General features: G+C 35.3%; 1 protein-coding gene across 2 annotated transcripts in view; it reads left to right on the top strand.

The window, feature by feature from the left end:
- The window catches only part of LOC135841092 (uncharacterized), a 28,500-nt gene extending 13,911 nt beyond the window's left edge, over positions 1–14,589 (top strand). The window contains exons 3-5 of one of the 2 annotated variants that reach the window (XR_010557842.1): positions 5,528–5,741; positions 5,810–9,613; positions 14,010–14,589. The gene's annotated coding sequence lies outside the window, so the exon portion shown is untranslated. Of the gene's footprint in view, positions 1–5,527; positions 9,659–14,009 lie in introns of both variants that reach the window. The other variant, XR_010557843.1, reaches the window with a different exon arrangement.
- The last annotated feature ends 6,176 nt before the right edge of the window (positions 14,590–20,765 follow it).

Below are 20,765 nucleotides of genomic sequence, written 5' to 3'. Positions count from 1 at the left end.
TTTTCAACCATGTAAACAATGAAAAAATATATAAATACACCTAGTTACTTTACCTTACTTATATAATAAAAATGAATAAATTACAAAGTACAGAAAAACTGGTAAATGAGTACATTGATTGTGGAAAAGCATTGAAACAAAAATTTGATGAATTAAAATTTGGTAGAGTGATTAGACATGCTAAATTGGAAGAAAGATTCAAACCAATAACTGAATCTGTTCGATCATTGAAAACAAACATGAATCCATTAACATCATCATCTTCTTCCTCTTCTTCTTCTATTGGGAGTCAATTTTCTCACTCTATTCATGCATCTTCAAAAAAGTTTGATAAAACTTTTGGTTTATATAGTAAGGGTAAAACTTTGTTCATTGGTAATTCACCAGTTACTATTACAGGTGACAATACACTTATTTTAGAAACAGATAGCAGTACTTATAATATCACACCTGGTTTAGGGGAGTTACTTCTTTATGTGAAACCTGAAAACTATACTGAGAAAGATTTGGTAGACTATGAACACATTCTTTTAAAAACATACGCTTACAAGCGTGATAACAACAGTGCTAGTAGTTTTATTAAAGCTAGTAATGGTTTCAAGTATAATTCAATCATCAAACCTTTCTTAATGAAATATAAATTAATGAAAAGTAAAATTAAGGAACCAAAACTACCTAGTTCTGATGAAGATGATGATTTTACTGATAGTTTTCACACACTAGTAGGTGATGATAGCTTTCACACACTAAAGGGTGATAATGATGATGATGATGATGATGATGATGATGATGATAGTAATGAAGTTGATGATACAAAGATCATGGGTAAAGGCTTACATAAATTCAATACTAACAAACCTGTAGAATATGTCCACTGGAACACAGTAGATGAGTTACTTGAGCGCTTATGTCACTTATGGGGTGAAGTTCAAGCAGGTAATACTAACCCTCTGTTGTTGAATGAGATTGTCAACATTATTCAAGAATTCAAAGAGTTGTAGTAGTAGTAGTAGTGAAAAAAAATCTATAAATATAACCATAATAAATACTTTTTTCTATTTAAAAATGGACTATCGTCATGAAAGATACCTTCAATGTTTAGAAATTTTACCCCAACCTCTACTACCACCAAAGTATCGTGGTAAAGGTATTATAAATTCTGCAATAAATAATTTACCATTTGAATTACATATGCCTGGTTATAATTACCTTGGTCCTGGAACTAAGTTGGAAAAAAGGTTGGATGCTGGTGTACAGCCAGCCAACAAACTAGATGCTCTAGCAATGCAGCATGATATAGCTTATTCAAAATCAAAAAAATTAGAAGACCGTCATGCTGCTGACTATGCCTTACAAGAAGGAGCTTGGAATCGTGTACTGTCAAATGATGCCGGTTTAGGTGAAAAAGCTGTTGCTTGGCTAACTACCAATGCCATGAAAGTTAAACGAGCTTTAGGTGCTGGTATCTTGACCAAACACCCTGTATCTTTAGATGCCCGAGAACAAGAAAAACTTGCTGCAGCAGTTGAAAAGCAGAAAGCTGTCACTCTAAAAGTCTGCACAGTTCGAACTAAAGAATCTGTTATGAATGAGTCATATCTTCCATTAACTAAGAGTCAAATAAAAAGTCTTCAAAAAAATAAAAATAAATATAAAAATATAAGACTTTCAGGTGAACAAGTGAAAAAAGTGAAATCTAGTGGTTATTTGCAAACAATTTTACAAACAGCTCCAGCTGTTATTGGTGTAGTGTCATCGCTCATGAGTGCTTTGAAAAGTAAAAAACAAAGCAATGGAAAAGGTGTTTATATCAATAAAAAACCTAAAAAAGGTGATGGCATACAAGTAAAAAAGAAGAAGATGACATCTGCCCAAGGTAAAGGTGTATATATCAATAAGAAACCAAAAGGAGGTAATGGTCTTTTGGAACAACTATTAAAAAAAAAAAAGACACTCCACTAAATAATTTGGAATTGATTGAGTATGCTATTCAATTAAAAATTCCATACTTTAGAGGTGTATACATGCGTGATGCACTTCCTCCCAAAGCCCACACCAATGAGTGTGCTATTATTAATTTAGATACTAGCTCAGGATCTGGTACACATTGGGTAGCATATGTCAAACGTGGTAAAAGTGTAAATTATTATGACTCTTTTGGTGTTGCACCTCCTACAGAACTAATACAATATTTTGGTAAAAATTCTGTAGTGATTTACAACTATGAGCAAGAACAAAAATTAAATCAAGTTATTTGTGGACACTTATGTTTGCAATTTTTACATAAATATAAGTAGTGTTGTGTGTGTGTGTAATTTCAATATTACAATGGATCTAGCTCGTGAATTACATAAGCCTGTGATTAAAAAATTTAAAACTCGGAAAATCATCACCATAGGCATAGACCACATTTGGGAAGCAGACTTGTTGATTATGTCTAAGTACACAAAAGAAAACGAGGGTTTTGCGTATATTTTAAATGTTATTGATTGTTTTAGCAAGTATGCTTGGTCAATTCCACTGAAAGCTAAGTCTGGTAAAAATGTCACAGTGGCATTCTCTACAATACTTGAAAAAAAACATGGAAGAGGAAAACAGAGACAACCTAAATTGTTGCATGTTGATAGGGGTAAAGAATTTGTCAACACATCATTCAAGAAATTATTGCAAAAGTACAATATTGAAATGTATCACACATTCAGTGAAGTTAAAGCAGCTATGGTGGAGCGATTCAATCGTACCATTAATGAAAAATTGAAATTACATTTTGAAGTTAATCAGAATCATCATTGGTTACAAATTCTACCCAAAGTCTTGAAACAATACAATGAAAAAGAAGTACATCGGACCACTGGTCTTCCACCAATAGATGTCAACAGTAAGACTGAAGCTGATGTATACAAAAAGATGTATGGTATTAAACAAGATTTTAAACTTCCAACATCAACATTGAAAGTGGGTGACCGTGTTCGCATCACAAGCTACAAATATACTTTTGCAAACAAATACTCTAGAAAATGGACAACAGAAATCTTTGTTGTTCATAGAGTCCATTTGACCATACCTGTAACTTATGCTTTGAAGGACCTGAATGGTGATACCATTGAGGGAAAATTTTACAAGCAGGAATTGCAAAGGACCAAATTCTAGTAACACTACTCCAGGTGTAGTAACATGCTTATTTTTGAAAAATTACAATGTATTCATATGTACTTTTTAGGTAGGTACCTATTTGGTTCCCTCATTTTTTTCCAACTGTTGGCTGCCCTGATTTCAAGTGGTGGGGGTAACTACAAAAAAGTATATATAGAGGTACTTGACTGGAGAATCTCATTTGTGTTTCAACTATGGCATGCTCAAGTACTTCTTTATGTGATGATGCTACTTCTTCATTTGATGATACTACTTCTTCATTTGATGATACTACATGTATCCAAAACAGCCCTTTTCAGGGCTACTCCATGAAGGATTTGCGTTATATAGCACGTGTAAATAATGTAAGATATGCTTCAAAAATGAAAAAACAAGTTTTGGTGGCTACATTGGAAAAATTGGGCATTTACCCTGATATTTCTACGGTGAAAAACCAAACACTCGCTTCTAACAATGATGGTTCTAGTTTACATAAATTAACTGTCAAGCAGCTGAAACAAAAGGCTCGTGCTGCACACATTAAATATTATTATAAACTTAAAAAAGCAGAATTATTCTCAGCATTAGAGAATATGTTGTCATATCCTGTTGATAAGATAAACATTTCTGAGAATTCTGTCTAGATAAAACAAAAAATTTAGATCAAAGAGAATGCCACCTTATTTACAACAAGTTAAAACTGATGACTCATTTCCTGTTGATAAGATAAGAGTTTCTGAGAATTCTGGCTAGACAAAACAAAAATCAAGATCAAAGAGAATGCTGCCTTGTTTACTACAAGTTAAAACTGATGACTCATTTCCTGTTGATAAGATAAGCACTTCTGAGAATTATTACACAACATGTCTGTAGGTATAAGTTGGAGTGGGGGTAATGAAAAAAAATATAAATAGGAGTGGGGGTAATGAAAAATCTATAAATAGGAGTGCACTGTTCATTAGAAGTCACAACTCATTGGGATCTCATAGATGACGGACGTGTTTTGTAGAAGATGCGCGCGCATCCCCCCACCACTCCTTTTTTTCTTTCTATTTGATCAGGAGTGGGGGTAATGAAAAATCTATAAATAGGAGTGCGCTGTTCATTAGAAGTCAGAACTCATTGGGATCTCATAGATGACCGACGTGTTTTGTAGAAGATGCGCGCGCATCCCCCACTCCTTTTTTTTCTTTCTATTTGATTAGGAGTGGGGGTAATGAAAAACCTATAAATAGGAGTGCGCTGTTCATTAGAAGTCAGAACTCATTGGGATCTCATACATGACAGACGTGTTTTGTAGAAGTTGCTGCATGCATCCCCACTCCTTTTTTTTCCTACTATTTCATTAGGAGTGGGGGTAATGAAAAATATATAAATAGGAGTGCACTGCTTGTTAGAAGTCAGAACTTGTTTTGATCTCACACATGTCAGTTGTTTGTGTTGTGTTACTTATACTAAGTATAATATAGGTAATTGGTTAATGTTATTTTAGATTAAGTATTAGATATATTTAGATTAGGTAACTATAGGTCAAGGTCATCAATCTAGTGTTCTATATCCGATAATATTATAGAATACTTCTGGGTTAAGGTCATTGACCTAGTAAGTGTTCTATATTCAGTAAATTTATAGAACACTTCCTCATCAACTGTTCTATATCCAGTAAATTTATAGAATATAGAACAACAACAACAACAAACTGCAACTGCAACTGCAACTGCATCAACAACAACAACAACAACAACAACAACAACAAACTTCAACTGCAACTGCAACTGCATCAACAACAACAACAACAACAAACTGCAACTGCAACTGCAACTGCAACTGCACCAACAACAACAACAACAAACTTCCTGTAGTGTAGGGGTCAGTATAGAACACTTCCGGGTGTGCCCGGGAGTGTTCTATAGTGACCCCTATACTACTCAGAATACATGGTCAAAAATTGAATTTACGAAGATCCTTATACCCCTGCCCCTTCAATGTCCAAATTAGGCTTTTCACAGATCAACGAAATATCCGCTGTAAGTTGATCTTCCATGTACAACACGTAGGCGAAGTTTCGTTCTGATCGGCGACTTGAGGGCTACTTTTTTGATTATCTCATCAATGGAAGAAATCTTATACAGTCAGCTCTGAGTGATTTATTACTCAAAAACCAGGGAGCATTCGCCATAAGATGTTAATGACCTAAAATCTCAACCGAATGTAGGTATCTACCTAAAAATATTTTAGTACCAACATATGGTTCTTTTGACGTCAAAAACACACTTTTTGTCCAAAAATAATAATAATAATTCACTCTACATATTTCCTATTAGGCCTATAGATATTTTTATGAAACAAACCCGCTTTGCATAACCTAATTATAATGGCTTCAATATTGTTTTAGCTCGATTCAGAGACATGGACCCAGAAAAGCTAAAGGCAATGCTGGCTGAAAATAGACAAATTAATAACCCCATTGACTGAGTAATGTACTTCAAAATTGAATTTCGCGTTCATCAGATGTTTTTCAGCGCTCAATCTTGCAAAAAATTTCTTCATTACAAATAAGACAAGCACGCATTATGTACTCAACTTACTATAGCGACGCGTTCATAAAAGTACGCGATTGAAGCACGGCTTTAACGTACCTATGACAGGCCTTGCTCATTAATTAGAAATTTTTTAGGTTCGAGAAACGTGAACCATTTATTCCAACTCCATACTCCATAGCATTTGTGGATTTCCCAGCAAGTCCTGTTGCCGGAGTAAAACCCCACTATTGTCATATTGGCTATCGCTGTATCATGTCATCTCAAACTTGACCGTTCAACCAACATTACTTACTATTTAGCCGAATATTTGTTATGTAGAAGCAATACTCTTCATTACGATTTAAATAATGCCACCAGTTTATTCAAATTAAACTTAAAATACCCGAAGTATTGCGATCCGAATGATCTTCTCATCGAAGATACTCGTAGACAGTATTTGACGAACATTCCAAATCAAGAAGGGGGCTATTTCGGAAATAATTTTACATTGAAAGAAAGTGAACAGAGTGAGTTAGTTGACACTCTGATGGCCAATATCATAAAAAAATACGCAACTTTGGATTTGTTTAAGGGTCGGAGCTTACACCGTGCTGGAAATCAAATAGGTATCATTTACTCTGATTTTAATTTTACAAGCAAATCTGTTCTATTTTAATTGCAATACCTATACTTACTCCATATTCGATAGCATATTGTCATGCCGAGCGAAACTCGATTTATCAACCAACCTCACCTACTATATTTACCAAAATATTTGTTCTGTAGTAACAATACCTATTCGTTATACCTACTACAATAATATTCCCGATGTAATAAAATTGGAACAAGAATTTCCAACGTTTTGCGACCAAAATAAGGTTATAGAAAATATGTAGGTACATTATATGTACTAGAAGACAGTATCTTACAAAAATTCCTAACCAAGAAGGAGGTTATTTTGGAAACAATTTTATAATAAGACCAGTAGTTTTAATGTAAAATCGTTTCCGAAATAACCGACTTCTTGATTAGCAATTTTTGTTGAATATTGTCTTCTAGTATACATATCTTCTATAAGTAGGTACATCAGCTTCCACCGTGCTGGACATCTAATAGGTGTTAATTTCTGATTTTAATTTTACAAACAAATCTGTTCTATTTAAATTGCAATTTCATATCAACGTTTTATATCACAAAACCAGCTAAATGTACGCATAGCTAGGTACATATGTACATACCTACTTGCCTAGTTTTATTTTGTGGATAGTACCTACTTATTTCATTTTTTTAATGTGGAGGGAGTTTAATTTCCTACTTAGGTGCTTACTTATTTGTTTGTTTGTTTGCTCATTATTAAATAAGTACCTATACCTATAATATGTATAATATCAGTATGTTTTATTGTTACCTAGGATTTAGTGACACTTTTAATATGGATTTTTGAAAGCTCTCAATTTTTTTCTTAAATTTGTACACAAATTGTTCCAACATCAACTAGAATTCCCTATCGGAAAAATTAGAAGAGTACTTATCGGTAGGCGGTATAGCTTCATTTGTCGCAGTACTTCCTCTCAAGAATAAATAGGAACTAAATCACCAACAAACGGAGGATAACTGTACACGGTAATACCTACTTGTCTAGATTGGAGCGGCTCTCTTTTTCAACATTTCATTACACTTATCCAAAGAGCCTTTCAGGGTAAGATAGTGAAATCGGCACTTTCTCCGATTTGGTCGAAACTCACCCAAAATATTAGTTTCGATGTAAAACCATCCCAAAAATTGTTATAGTGACATTTAGGAATTACCCAGCGAGATAGTAGATATCAGCATGATCTATCCCTGAAGTTGGCCAAGAAATATTCCCTAGGAGGTGAATATTTACTCATTGTCCCTGACTAGCTCAGATAGGAGACTTCGGCAATATCCTACGCACTATAAGCACATTGTCCAGTTCTTCACCAAATAAAAACATTATATTCATGCTAATCTATATGTTTATTGAATGAGAATGATATACCGAACGAGTTACATACAAAATAATAAAGGATAATTGAGACTATTAATATGTAATTCAATACATGTGCATACCCGTATCGAGTAAAGTTTAATCTACACGTAACCACTTAAATGTTACCTCAAATGATGACGTGCTATATATTGCTGCTCTAATCTAACTAAAACATGGTGGAATTATGTCTTTCGTCTGAGATAAAATCTAAAACTAAGAATTTTTTCAGAATTTTTACTGGGGGACATTGTGGTTATATTTAAATTATAAGTTTTTAAATCGAGTTTTTTAGGTTTCAGAAAGTGGCAACACTGATTTTGACATCACTCGTCGATTACCCTCTCAAAGTATGTACTACAATTGAGGAGGTTGGTTACAAAGTTAGACAAATGCCACTTCCACAAAAATTGAGTTAGGTATTGATTCTTATAGGATTTTTAACGCTCTTTTCATTGCCGAGGTCTGTTAGTTTCAAGATAGTACGTAAAAGGGTAAAACACGCGCTCAAAGTGTTGCCTTAGTTTCAAACACAGACATGTGCACATTGTCTTAGTTTCAAAATAAGACATATCCAGGATATGTCTGTTTTTGAAACTAAGATAATAGGATGTGTCTCATTTTGAAACTAAGATAATGTTCACATGTCCGTGTTTGAAACTAAGGCAAAACTTTGATCGCGTTTTCCAACTTTTTATGTACTACATATTTTGAAACTAAGGGACCTCAGAAATGGAAAGAGGGTTAAAAATCCTACACGTATCGAAACCTAACTGATCTAGACAACTTCACTTTCAAATTATTTTCATCTTGGTTTCAAAATCAGACAAGTGCATTTTCAGGTTCATTTTATTAGTGGTGGGGGGTGATAGTGGAAGGATATTTTTCGTATTTTTGTTACTCAGTATCATCACTTCAATTTGCCAAATATCCCCCGCCTTTACGATGCTGTATGTTTTTGTAACAAAAAACATGGATTTTCTCAAAATCAACCCTGTGGCGTTTGTCTAACTTCGTAACCAAGCTCCTCAATTTGAAAATAAGTTCAAAATTCTATACCACGTACAACCGGAGCAATTTGCAACTGAAATTTACCATTTTCAGCCATTTTGGAGAACTTTGAAGCGCCACAGATCGAAAAAATGTCCGGTTTGCGTCATTCGTCATCGTTTGATGACCTCTACAAATGATCTGATTTTGAACAAAATCGAAGACCCCTCGTGCAAAAATCCGCCGATTTTGCATGGAATGACCCATGTATGAAGCCTCCGCACAAATCACTCTTCAATATAGTCAACGTGTAGCTGAAGGACATAGGAATAAAGTTGTTTCATCCTTGTTGCCCCAAAATGTACAGGAAACCCAAAAAATGAAAAATTTCTAAAATTTTGAATTTTGCCATCGGAATACCTCACTTTACCTTATGTAATTTTGAAAAAGAAAAATAGCGCTGATTTATGACAGTCCATTTTTCATCCAAGTTGGTGATAATGAATTTGTGATTTGTTTTTTTCATTTCCAAGTAATCAAAGTACCTAAAGTAAAAAATAATTTAATTCACATTTTACTTGACGTGTGCACTTTTTTTTTAATACCTACTGATAAGGAGGAAAATATGTCGACAAACCAAGCCATTCGAATGATAACTTGGTGAAATATAAGAAAGTCATTTAGAAAAAGGACATTTTGTTGGCATGTGATGAAAATATTATGCAACATCTCCTATGTTTACTAGACGAAAATGAAATGATTATTTTGTGCTTTGAACTTTTGTTTAGATATTTACTTGTGCATACATGCTGATAAAGAGTGGTACTTAAAAGCGTTTTTTTTTCGCAACATTTTTATATTTCTGCTCGCGTTTTCTGCGATCAGTAGTCTTTGTGCGCGTTCTTTATGATTGTTGATCAACTTGAGAATCTTCTTATCACGTAACCTACCTTACCAACTGGTAAAACTGTGTGGTTTTTTGCATTTGTTTTTTTAAAAAATATAAGTATGTAAGCTTTTAATTCAGACAGGGTATTCCGCAAATCGTCTGCTAAAATTCAACTGTAGATACCTAGTATTCGAGGAGACAAACAAAAAATGCCATTATGACAAATTCACACCTTCAAAATTAAAGAAGCAAATTTGATTCAAAATTTCCAAATTTTGTCGACGTATTATAGATTTTGAAAATTTTAAATTTTCAAATTGTGTTTGCGACTTCAATTTTGAACATTGGAAATTTGTCATAATAACTTTTTTTGTTCGTCCACTCAGATACTACATGAGTTAGTAAAGTCATCTTTAATAATCCAAAGATTTCTTCATTTTGGGCAAATTTTTCAAAATTGCTAAATTTTTGCCGAAAAATGGCGTACATACCTTCTTTAATTTACAAATACCTAGGTGGTAATAAAGTCCTTCTTCTTTAAATCTCGAAAAACCTTTCATTTGAGACATGGGTCATTTTTCCCAAAGCAGGTTGAGTAGCGACAAGAGCAAAAAAAAACTGATTTTTTCGAAAGTAGTCCCGAATCTTCCACTTTCTGTGGGTAACTTTTAACTCAAAATGAGAGTCTCTGCTGAATTTGGTCAAAATCTAACGACTTTTTTTTGAGCCACCCACCCTACTACTCATATTGAGACACTCGTCGTCGTCGTAGTCGCGCTCCTTTACAGGAGATAGCGTATATGTCCATCTATATTAGCCGGTATCTAGCGTATCTAATTGTTTCTTTCAGGGTCTTGCAGGGGGAGTTGGCCGGTGAGTTTGTTGTTAACAGTTCCGATCGTTTCCTCCCTCTCGTCGATCTTCCTTGGATTTTCCCCTGTACCGCTAGCATGAAAATACCGTTTTCTCGTATTTTATGAGCTAAATACTTTAGCTTTCTGTTTTTGATGTCTTCAACTACGACTTTCCGCTCCTCTCCTATTCTTGCTAGTACTTCCTTGTTGGTAACGAAGTCCTTCCATGAGATCCGTAGTAGCCTTCGATAGCACCACATCTCAAAAGCGGATACTTTCTTCTCGCATTCTGCACTCATGGTCCATGTTTCGCAGGAATACTTCAGAACGGTCCATACGTAGCATCGCATAATTCTCTTCCTCAGATCAATACTCATCGTTCGATTTCCCAGCACATTGGCAAGGTTGTTGAAAGCAGTCTTTGCCATTCCAATCCGTGATTTGATTTCTTTATGATCTCTAGCATCGTTGTTTATCAGTGCTCCAAGGTACCTGAATTGCTTTACATTTTCAATTTCTTGTGATCCGATGTTGATTTTGACCTCTTTATCATCTCCTTTCGTAAATCTCATCACCTTGGTCTTGCCTGCATTTATTTTCATTCCATATTTTAATCCAGCACTGTTGATTTGGTTGATCATTTTCTGCATCTGCGCCTCTGTCTCAGCAAGGATCACTTTGTCGTCTGCATAACTTATTTCATTTATTCTCTTGCCATTGATCTTGAATCCCATTCGTTCGATTCGCGCTTCTCTCATTATTTCTTCTGCGTACACGTTGAACAACCTGGGTGAGAGGGGGCATCCTTGCCTCACACCTCTCTTTATTCCACATCCGTTCTCCGAGTACTCAGTTCCAATCTTGATGTTAGCGCTTTGCTCCCAGTACAGGTTCTTGATTATTTGCAGGTCTTTGTTATCGATATTGTATTTTTCCAGGATCTCCAACATCTTCTCATGGTTGACACGATCAAATGCTTTTTCATAATCGACGAAGCAAGCAATGATTTCCCTATTTGCATTCAGTGCTCTTTGAATGATCACTTTCAGCAGGGCAATTGCATCTCTCGTCCCTTTTTTTGCTACAAAGCCATATTGTGTTTCACTTAGATTTTCATCTATCTTCTTTTCAATTCTGGCATTTATGATGGAGAGTAGTAGCTTCAGTGCGTGGCTCATCAGTGCGATGGTTCTATATTCAGAGCATTTTTGCGAGTTGTTCTTTTTTGGTATTGGTACAAAATTTACTGCTTTGAAGTCCTTAGGCAGAGTGCCTTCATCGTATATTTTGTTTATTATCTTCAGCAGCTCCTTTTCATACTCTGGTGTTAAATGTTTGATCAAGTCTGCTGGTATGAGATCTTCTCCCACTGCTTTGTGGTTTCTGGCTCGCTTCACAGCATTCCTCAGCTCCCACATTTCAATTTGTGGTGCCTCTTCTGTGGATGAAACTGCAAATTGAGCCGGACGTGTATCATCTCCATACAGTTCTTGTATATAGCTGATCCAGACCTCTTCAGTTTCTTGATTGGTATCACAGTACTTTCCGTCTTTTCCTCGCATATATGCTATTCCACTTCTCCTTTTCTTGTGGGTGGCCATCATCTGCTTCACTTTGGTATGCATTTCTCTAGAGTTGTGCCTTTTCTCCAGATCTTCTATTTCTTGACACTTCTCCTCATACCACTTGTTTTTGGCCATTCTGCACATTCCCATGATCTGATTATTTATCACTGTGTATTCATTACTTGGTCTGTTTGCTTGTCTTCGTTCTTCCATCAGATCCAGTATCTCTTGAGTCATCCATGGTTTGTGTTTTCTTCTTCCTTTGAATGGAATAGACTTTTCTGCTGCTGTTTTAACCTTTCGCTTCCATGTTTGCCACTTTTCCTCGATACCTTGTTCTTCTTCCAACCTGTCTTCCTTTTGCTTTTCCAGTTCTTCTTGGAATTTCTTTTGAACTTCTTTTGATTTGATTTTTGCAATGTCAAGTTGTTGGTATCGTTCTTTGCTCTTCTTCTGGCTCTTCAAGACTAGCTGGCATTTTGCAGCCAGTAGTTTGTGGTCAGAGTTGCAGTCAGCACCAGGATATGTGTGACAGTTCTTCACTGTGTTCCTGAATCTTCTTTTTACAAGTATATAGTCTATCTGGTTTCTGACTCGATCTCCAGGACTGACCCAAGTGTATAATCTTCTTTCATGCTGCTTGAACCAGGTATTGCATATTACTAGATCGTGTCTTTCAGCAAACTCTACGAGCATTTCACCTCTTTCATTCTGCTCTCCAAGTGCGTATCTCCCTGCAACTTGGCTGCCATGATCCTTCCCAACTTTGGCATTGAAGTCTCCCATCAAAAACACAACATCATTGTTTTTCGAGCATCTCATCACTTCTTCTAGGTCGTTGTAGAAGTTGTTGATTTCTGCTGTACTGCTTTCCGCTGTTGGCGCATAAACTTGAATTATCACCATTGGTTTTGGCTTGACCTCCAATCTCACGAGTAGTATCCTCTCTGATTTTGGAATTATGGCACTGATTTTATCGCTGATTCTGGTATGTATTAATATACCCACACCTTGTTCGTGTGTGTCTTTCCCAGCGAAGATCATTTCATAATTCTCATCTACCCGGTATCTACCGTTTCCAGTCCATCGGGTCTCACTTACTCCTAACACGTCGATTTGCAATCTCCTGGCTTCTTTAATTACACTAGCAAGTTGTCCAATTTTATACAAAGTTCGTACATTCCAGGTTGCGACGTTGATGTTGTTCCGCCTTGTTTTAACTCCGCGTATTCTTAGCACCCTATCCGGCTGCCTTGGCGGATGAGGATCAGCCTGACGGAGACTTAGGGCCATTGCTAAATTGATGTCCATATAATTCTAGGGAAATATAATGGTGTTGGTTTCCCGTTGCCTTCCACCATGATTTTCTGTTGGGGTTTACTCCCTTAGCCGAATTTGCCAGTTTTTAGGCGCTGGTATTCGCCTACTCACTCTGAAGCTCTTGCGCTTCCCTGGGGCTGGAACGAGTGAGTTGTTGGTGTTCTGCAGCTCTTATGCATTCTTGTTTGTAATCCGGATTTATGTAGAGGCTTGGCCTTCGACTTGCCACTCCTCCCCGTCGTTCCACCAACTGGAGAATTCTGCTTTAGCCATGTTTATCGATTCCGAGTCCATCGAACAGCAACATGTTACCACTCCGCACGACGTGGACGCGCAGAATACCCCTGGTGTTGTCTTCGCCTTCTCATCTGTCCTGGGGGACTGGCTCCTCTTGATGATCCGAGCTACTACCTAGAGACTACCTCTAGCGACAACAACCTGTGCCCTCGCGGAGCATTGAGACACTAGTGATTGTTTTTGTATTTTTTAAAAAAATTTTGAATGAAGAAGCTCAAAAATTTTTAAAATGTGGTTTTTATCGCATACTTATCCCTCCTCTTCTCCATTTTGGATTTAAGTTGAAAATGCGATTTAGAAAAACAAGTCCTGAAATTTTCCATGTTGATTCTCATAGAAGCAAATACTCAACTAGAGATCCTGATTAAAAGAAAATAACGGGTAGGTACTTAAGATGTAAGTTTTTAAAATGGATATTTTCTCTGTTTACAGAACTGGACAAACCATTCGATTACATACTCAATTTTTGTGAAAAGGAGCCACTTAATATCGTGATAACTATTCTTCGGATACCAACTGTACTAAAACTAAAAATCCTTTTAAAATGCGTTTTTCATTTTCATTATTCGCTCTAATGCTGGTAGTATTACTGAACGATAAATTATTTGTAAATGCTGCCCAGGACGACTGCCTGGATTGTAAAACTATAGCTGGTAAATATACCAAACTAAAATCAATAGCCTTTGTTAAAGAAGCTAAGAACAGTCCGGGCCCATATTATTTCTCGGTCACCGTCAAAAATGAGAAAATTTATCTGCCACCAGAAGCGGTTGACTTGTGTTTACAAGCTGTGCTTCAAAATTTAAACATTTATGTTAATACAATGACCCAAGATTTTAATGTTGCTGGACCATCTTATAACCCACCATTTTGAGAAAACTTCTGCTCAAGTTCGCGTGTAAAACAGATAAGTTTATAAAATACCTAAGTTAATACATTCTTACAGTACATATATACATATTATTCTTGACGTTTATAAATACCTAAGTTAATACATTCTTACAGCATATTATTCTTGACTTCTTTAATTTCTCGTGTTTTCTGATATTCATCATCATTTATTCAACCATCGAGATGAGAACGTGGAGGCACATTTCTCGGGTTGGAGTGAGGGGGTCGGCTCAAACAATTTTTTTGGGATGGTTTTACATCGAAACTAACATTTTGGGTGAGTTTCGACCAAATCAAAGAAAGTGCCGATTTCACTATCTTACCCTGAAAGGCTCTTTATGAAAAATTTTCACTCATATGCAACATTTTGTCGGATTTTTAGAATACCTATTATTAAAAAAAATTTATAGGTTATCAGAAGTTTTCAAGTTGAAAAAAAAGCTTTGCAAGTGAAGCTTAGAGCTAGGTTTTCTCATCGCATGTATCATAAATGACTGACTGTCACCAAACAGGCTTTGGCATTCGTTAAGAGGGGGGGGGCTAGAAGTTTGAAATTTCAAGGCGGGTTTATAATGTTACTTAGAACCCTTCCCTTTAGAAATTTTAAAATTTTTATACGTCGCAATAGGCAGTTTTTTTGAACCAAAAAAAAAGAGTTGAAAGTCAAGTGGGAATTCCTAGGTGAATTTGGTAAAGTTTTATTTTTTATTTTTTGCATTTTTTGATTGAAAAATGTTTGCAAATTTATGAAAATTTGAAAAAAGCACTTTAGCTGATATAGTTAATTCATTCATAACTGCGTCAATTGATATAGAAAAGAATCCATTCCTATAGTGGTTAGATTTTTCCAATTATTCCCTAAGGATAGAATAATTGTACTATTGCCTGGATAGCTCAATTGAAGAGGCTTTTTAGACGTTATGCTGAACTAGTATATGCAAAGTTATCTTGCAAAGAAAGAAATCAATTCAGACATTACAACAAATTAAAATCATTTTATTAAAACGTAATTTACATAGACAACATTTATTCCTTATACAAACAATACAGGTTGCCTAAGGACTGTTTTAAGGCAGAATTACACATTTTTATATCTTAGTACAATTATGTAGCAATTCGATGGCTTGGTATAAAAACCTCATAAGTCCAGATTTTTTCAAAAATTCTTTTTTTGTGGTTTCTTTAGTAAAAAACAACGAGGAATCCGAATTTGAAAACCTCGTAAGTCTAAAAGGCATCCTAGCGCTCTAATCGGCGAAAATCCAACATTAAAAAACACGTAAGGTAAAGTGGGGTAATTCCGATGGCAAAATTCAAAATTTTAGCAATTTCTCATTTTTTGGATTTCCTGTACATTTTGGGGCAAAAATGATGTAAGGTGCACCGGGGCAAGTCAGAATGATTTTTTGCAATTTCAACTTTGACCAGCTGTTACTCCCCTTCTAATGAATCAATATGGATCAAATTTATTATGTAGGTTCCCATAAGGGTTCTTAACCTATGGTAAAAATTTGAGCGCGATTGACACAGTAGCTTTCGCTCAGTGGAATAAAATATAAACTGTCCTGACTTACCCCAATTGGGGGAAGTCAGAACAGGCTAAACTTTGCAGAGGCGTAGATCACAAACCAAGCATCCTAGAAAAATTGCACATAAACAAAATTGTAGAGAATTTAATTCTCTTTGAGATCACTCTCATCAGATTTTCACTAGGACACACGGTTTGTCCGCTATATGCGAAAAACTAAGAAATAGAAAGTCTGTCTTTTAGACCAAATTCAAAAAAAGTTCAAAACAACAACAAAATACAATTGAACCAAAGACATCTAAAATGAAACTGAATCGCGAAAATTTTTATGCCGTGATGAAGTAGGGGTAGTACCCTCAAGTCACCTTTAGTGGCACTTCGCCAGATATAAACCTCTAGGCGCTAGAGCAAGTTTTCTAACTTACCCCGAATTCCAACTTCCCCCGGTGCACCTTAACAACTTTATTCCTGCGTCCTTCAGCTACACATTGACTATATTGAAGAGTGATTTGTGTGAAGGCTTCATAAATATAATTGAAAAAACATTTTGGAAGGTTGAGTTATCAGAATTACCCTAAAAATGGGGTAATTCCGATAATGAGTTTTATAAGGAAAGGAATTCTCCCAGGGTAATTCCGAGCCAGTAATGTTGAAATATACCATTTATTGCATATTTAGGTTTTTATTTCATGTAAATTGAATCATTAGAACAAAAATTGATTTTTTTTTACAAATATGCATTTTTGAGGCATAATTTTTGAAAACTAGACCAACTAGAGAAAAATGCCCCGTTTTGAGGATTTTCTTTCATAATTTCGACCCCCTAAAACTATAATACATCAAAACAGAGAAAAAAACATTGCAGGACAATTTTGCTGTGGCTATCGGAATTACCCCGCAGCATGAAAAATGATCGACATGTTTAATAATTCAATGCCACCAAACAAATAATTATAAAAGCAAAATCAACAGAGGTACTGACACTTTAACACGTATTCATCAAATATCAGCTTCTAAACAGAATTTTTCAACAAGTTTTGAACGATAAAAACGAGTTTCAAAAGTGCACTGTTTTTTGCGGCAAAGGATTTGGGCATTCAGATTTTGAACACCGCACAGACTTGACAAAACAGAGCAGATGAACCATCTGATCATTAATGGGTGTAGGTTAGCACTAAAACTACCTACTTTCTTCATCATTTGTGCCAAAATGTTTTTTGCAACAAAGCTAGGGCTTGCTATCGGAATTACCCCATATCGGAATTACCCCACTTTACCTTAAGTCCGACTTACGAGGTAAGTACATGAATTTCATCAATTGTAAATTTGAAAACCTCGTAAGTCCTTGTTAAAAACCACGTATGTCGTACGTAAGTACGATAAAAATCTCGTATGTCGTCTCCAGAAACCTCGTATGTCCTTCCAAAGCGCTTTAATCAACTAATTTTATTTTATCAACCTGTAAAATATCATCAGGCCATACCATTAAGACCTCTAAAACATAATAATGCAATCTAAAACTGCAAATAACAAAATATGAATGTTTTAAACGTTTTTTTGTTCTCCTGAAAAATGTAGGATTTTGGACTTACGTGGTATTTATACCAAGCCATCGAATTGTTGCATCATAACTATAAAAGCCAGAGAATAGTTCCGATAGGTAAAATTATGATTTTCCAAAAGAAACAAGATGTAATTTTGTCTAACTCCATTTGAGTAAAATAAATAATATTAATTATATTGATCAAGTCTACAGCCCTCAGAGATTATAAACTTGACCATTAGCACTAATTTATCACTATGATTAAATTAATGAGAAATGAGTAAGTTACTTAAACTTACTTGAGTTACTTAAGGTAAAGTGGGGTAATTCCGATGGCAAAATTCAAAATTTTAGCAATTTCTCATTTTTTGGATTTCCTGTACATTTTGGGGCAAAAATGATGTAACAAGTTTATTCCTACGTCCTTCAGCTACACATTGACTATATTGAAGAGTGATTTGTGCGGAGGCTTCATACATATAATTGAAAAAACATTTTGGAAGGTTGAGTTATCGGAATTACCCCATTTTTGGGGTAATTCCGATAACGAGTTTTATAAGGAAAGTAATTCTCCCGGGGTAATTCCGAGCCAGTAATGTTGAAATATACCATTTATTCCATATTTAGGTTTTTATTTCATGTAAATTGAATCATTAGAACAAAAGTTGAAAATTTTTTACAAATATGCATTTTTGAGGCATAATTTTTGAAAACTAGACCAACTAGGGAAAAATGCCCCATTTTGAGGATTTTCGTTGATAATTTCGACCCCTCAAAACTATACTACATCAAAACAGAGAAAAAAACATTGCAGGGCAATTTTGCTGGGGCTATCGGAATTACCCCACGGCATGAAAAATGATCGACATGTTTAATAATTCAACACCACCAAAAAAATAATTATAAAAGCAAAATCAAAAGAGGTACTGACACTTTAACACCTATCCATCAAATTTCAACTTCTAAACAGAATTTTTCAACAAATTTTGAATGGTAAAAACGAGTTTCAAAAATGCACTGTTTTTTGCGGCAAAGGTTTTGGGCATTCAGTTTTTGAACACTGCACAGACTTGACAAAACGGAGCAGATGGACCATCTGACCATTAATGGGTGTAGGTTAGCACTAAAACTACCTACTTTCTTCATCATTTGGGCCAAAATGTGTTTTGCAACAAAGCTAGAGCTTGCTATCGGAATTACCCCATATCGGAATCACCCAACTTTACCTTACCAAACTATATACTTTTTCCATCGCTTTCCTGGGCCTTACCCATACTAAAGGCATTGATGGAACTCAACTAAATGAGGCACATTTTAATTCTTTGCATAGTCTGTACCTGACTGGTTCAGGGTGAACTACCAAAAAGACACAAATTATTGATCATCGGATCCATGATCAAATTAAAAACGAATCAACCACATGCGATGGTGGTTAAGCTTAAAGGGGTAGATAGCGAATAAAATCATCATTGAATGAAATATTTCTCCACTTATGGTTGGAAATATTATGATTAAAAACGCGACTGTATGGACATTGCAACGAGGTTACCATGTACTGCAGGTTCAGGAGCTAAGTGATTTTTGGCGCTAAAACGATTTCTTATATAGAAAAAGGGGTCAAATAGGCACCTCCCCATGGTCACATGGTGTAAAAGGGATAGAAATGCTCGCAGTTCGGCAAATCTCAAAGAGAAGCCGCAACCTGTCAATAAGCGAGCATTCTTTGCAATAAATTTACATAATTAATTGCCTATTTTCCCTATTTTGGACAATAAACGTCATGGGGGTAGCAGAACCCTGTCAAATAAATAATATTGAAAATAAGAAGGGTTCTCCTACCTCTGACGTCAAATGTACAAATATGCGAGTATTTGTACATTTCTAACTCTTTAAAATAGATACACACGTTTCCATATTATAAGGGGTAAGTAAAGTAGGCATCCCTCTAAGTGGTACTTAATATAAGAACCACCTTAGCAGATGCGGGCCAACCACACTATGTCATAGCTCCTGAAATTTTAGCTGATGATGTATTTTTACATATCTACTCTTTCGATCCACTTTGATCGGTGTACAAAAATTTGGGATACCTGCTTTGTAATGCAAAGAATGCACCATTTCGCACTCCTGGCGCAGAATCCGCTTAATCTATAGGCAAAAATTTCTCATCGCGATTTCTTCAGACACTCGTAAACGAAAACCAAACATTCATTTTGTGATACTTTTTTCAATTTATTTGAGCGCATCTTGGTCACTATGCGTTGGTAACGGTAGAAAATTTTCAACCTCGAGATTATAGTTCAAAGATTATTTTTTTTTCAAACAACGGCTCTCTTCCTCTCGTATTCGTCCTACCACCTAAGCCATTAGAAATCAAAAAAAAATGTTTCATTCCTGGCGCAGAACCCGCCTACCCATCTAATCGAAATTTCTCATCACTTGCCTTTAGTCGATCCCTGCACTGTGGTTAAATGCTGACTTTTCGTTACTTTTCAAATTTTTGATCCATATTTTGAGGTTTCTTTGTGTTCATTTTTTTTTTATTTTAATTTTTTTAGGAGCGTTTTTACTCAATTTCGTTGTAAATTTTATTCGCACTCAAAAATAAAATTTTGTCAATTAATTTCTAGATATTATGTACATACTTTGATTTTTATTAGAAAATTTAAAAAAAACTTACCATTTTTAATTTTATGAGGTGTGAATTTATCAACACAGAGCACTTTATTAAGTAATAAGGATTGTATGCTGAATAAAATTTTGGTATTTTGTGACTCAGAAGTTCTTGGTCCTGATTTTGTTTGGTTCAAGAGTTCTCTTTTTCTATTATATGTACTTGTCTACAATAACTTCGTGTTATGTTTCTCGAATTCTATCTGGTCGGCGATGTTTATGAAAGTTTGCATTGAAAGAGGAATTAGGTATTTCAACGAGCCACGACCTAAGAAATTCTTAAGTAGTGGCTCGTTGGGCATAAAAAATCTAAATTGCAGGTAAATTTCTGAAAAGAATGGGTTCAAAACATGAAAAAAACGTCCAGTTTTGGCATGTTTTATTGAAAATTTTCACTTCGAAGGGAGATGCATAGCCCTCTTCACCACCCCATTGGCTATACATCACTGTAAACATGATGTAATTTATTTTTCAACTGTGGTTTGAAAGCTCCTGTTTGAAAGTTTGCAATTGAAAGATGAATTTCAAATGACACCAACACCTCTGATTTTTA

This window comes from Planococcus citri, chromosome 3 (assembly GCF_950023065.1).
Source record: "Planococcus citri chromosome 3, ihPlaCitr1.1, whole genome shotgun sequence".
Taxonomy (NCBI): Eukaryota; Metazoa; Arthropoda; class Insecta; order Hemiptera; family Pseudococcidae; genus Planococcus; species Planococcus citri.
The sequence above is the reverse complement of the archived record's forward strand: the minus strand, read 5'-3'. Positions and strand labels throughout refer to the sequence as shown.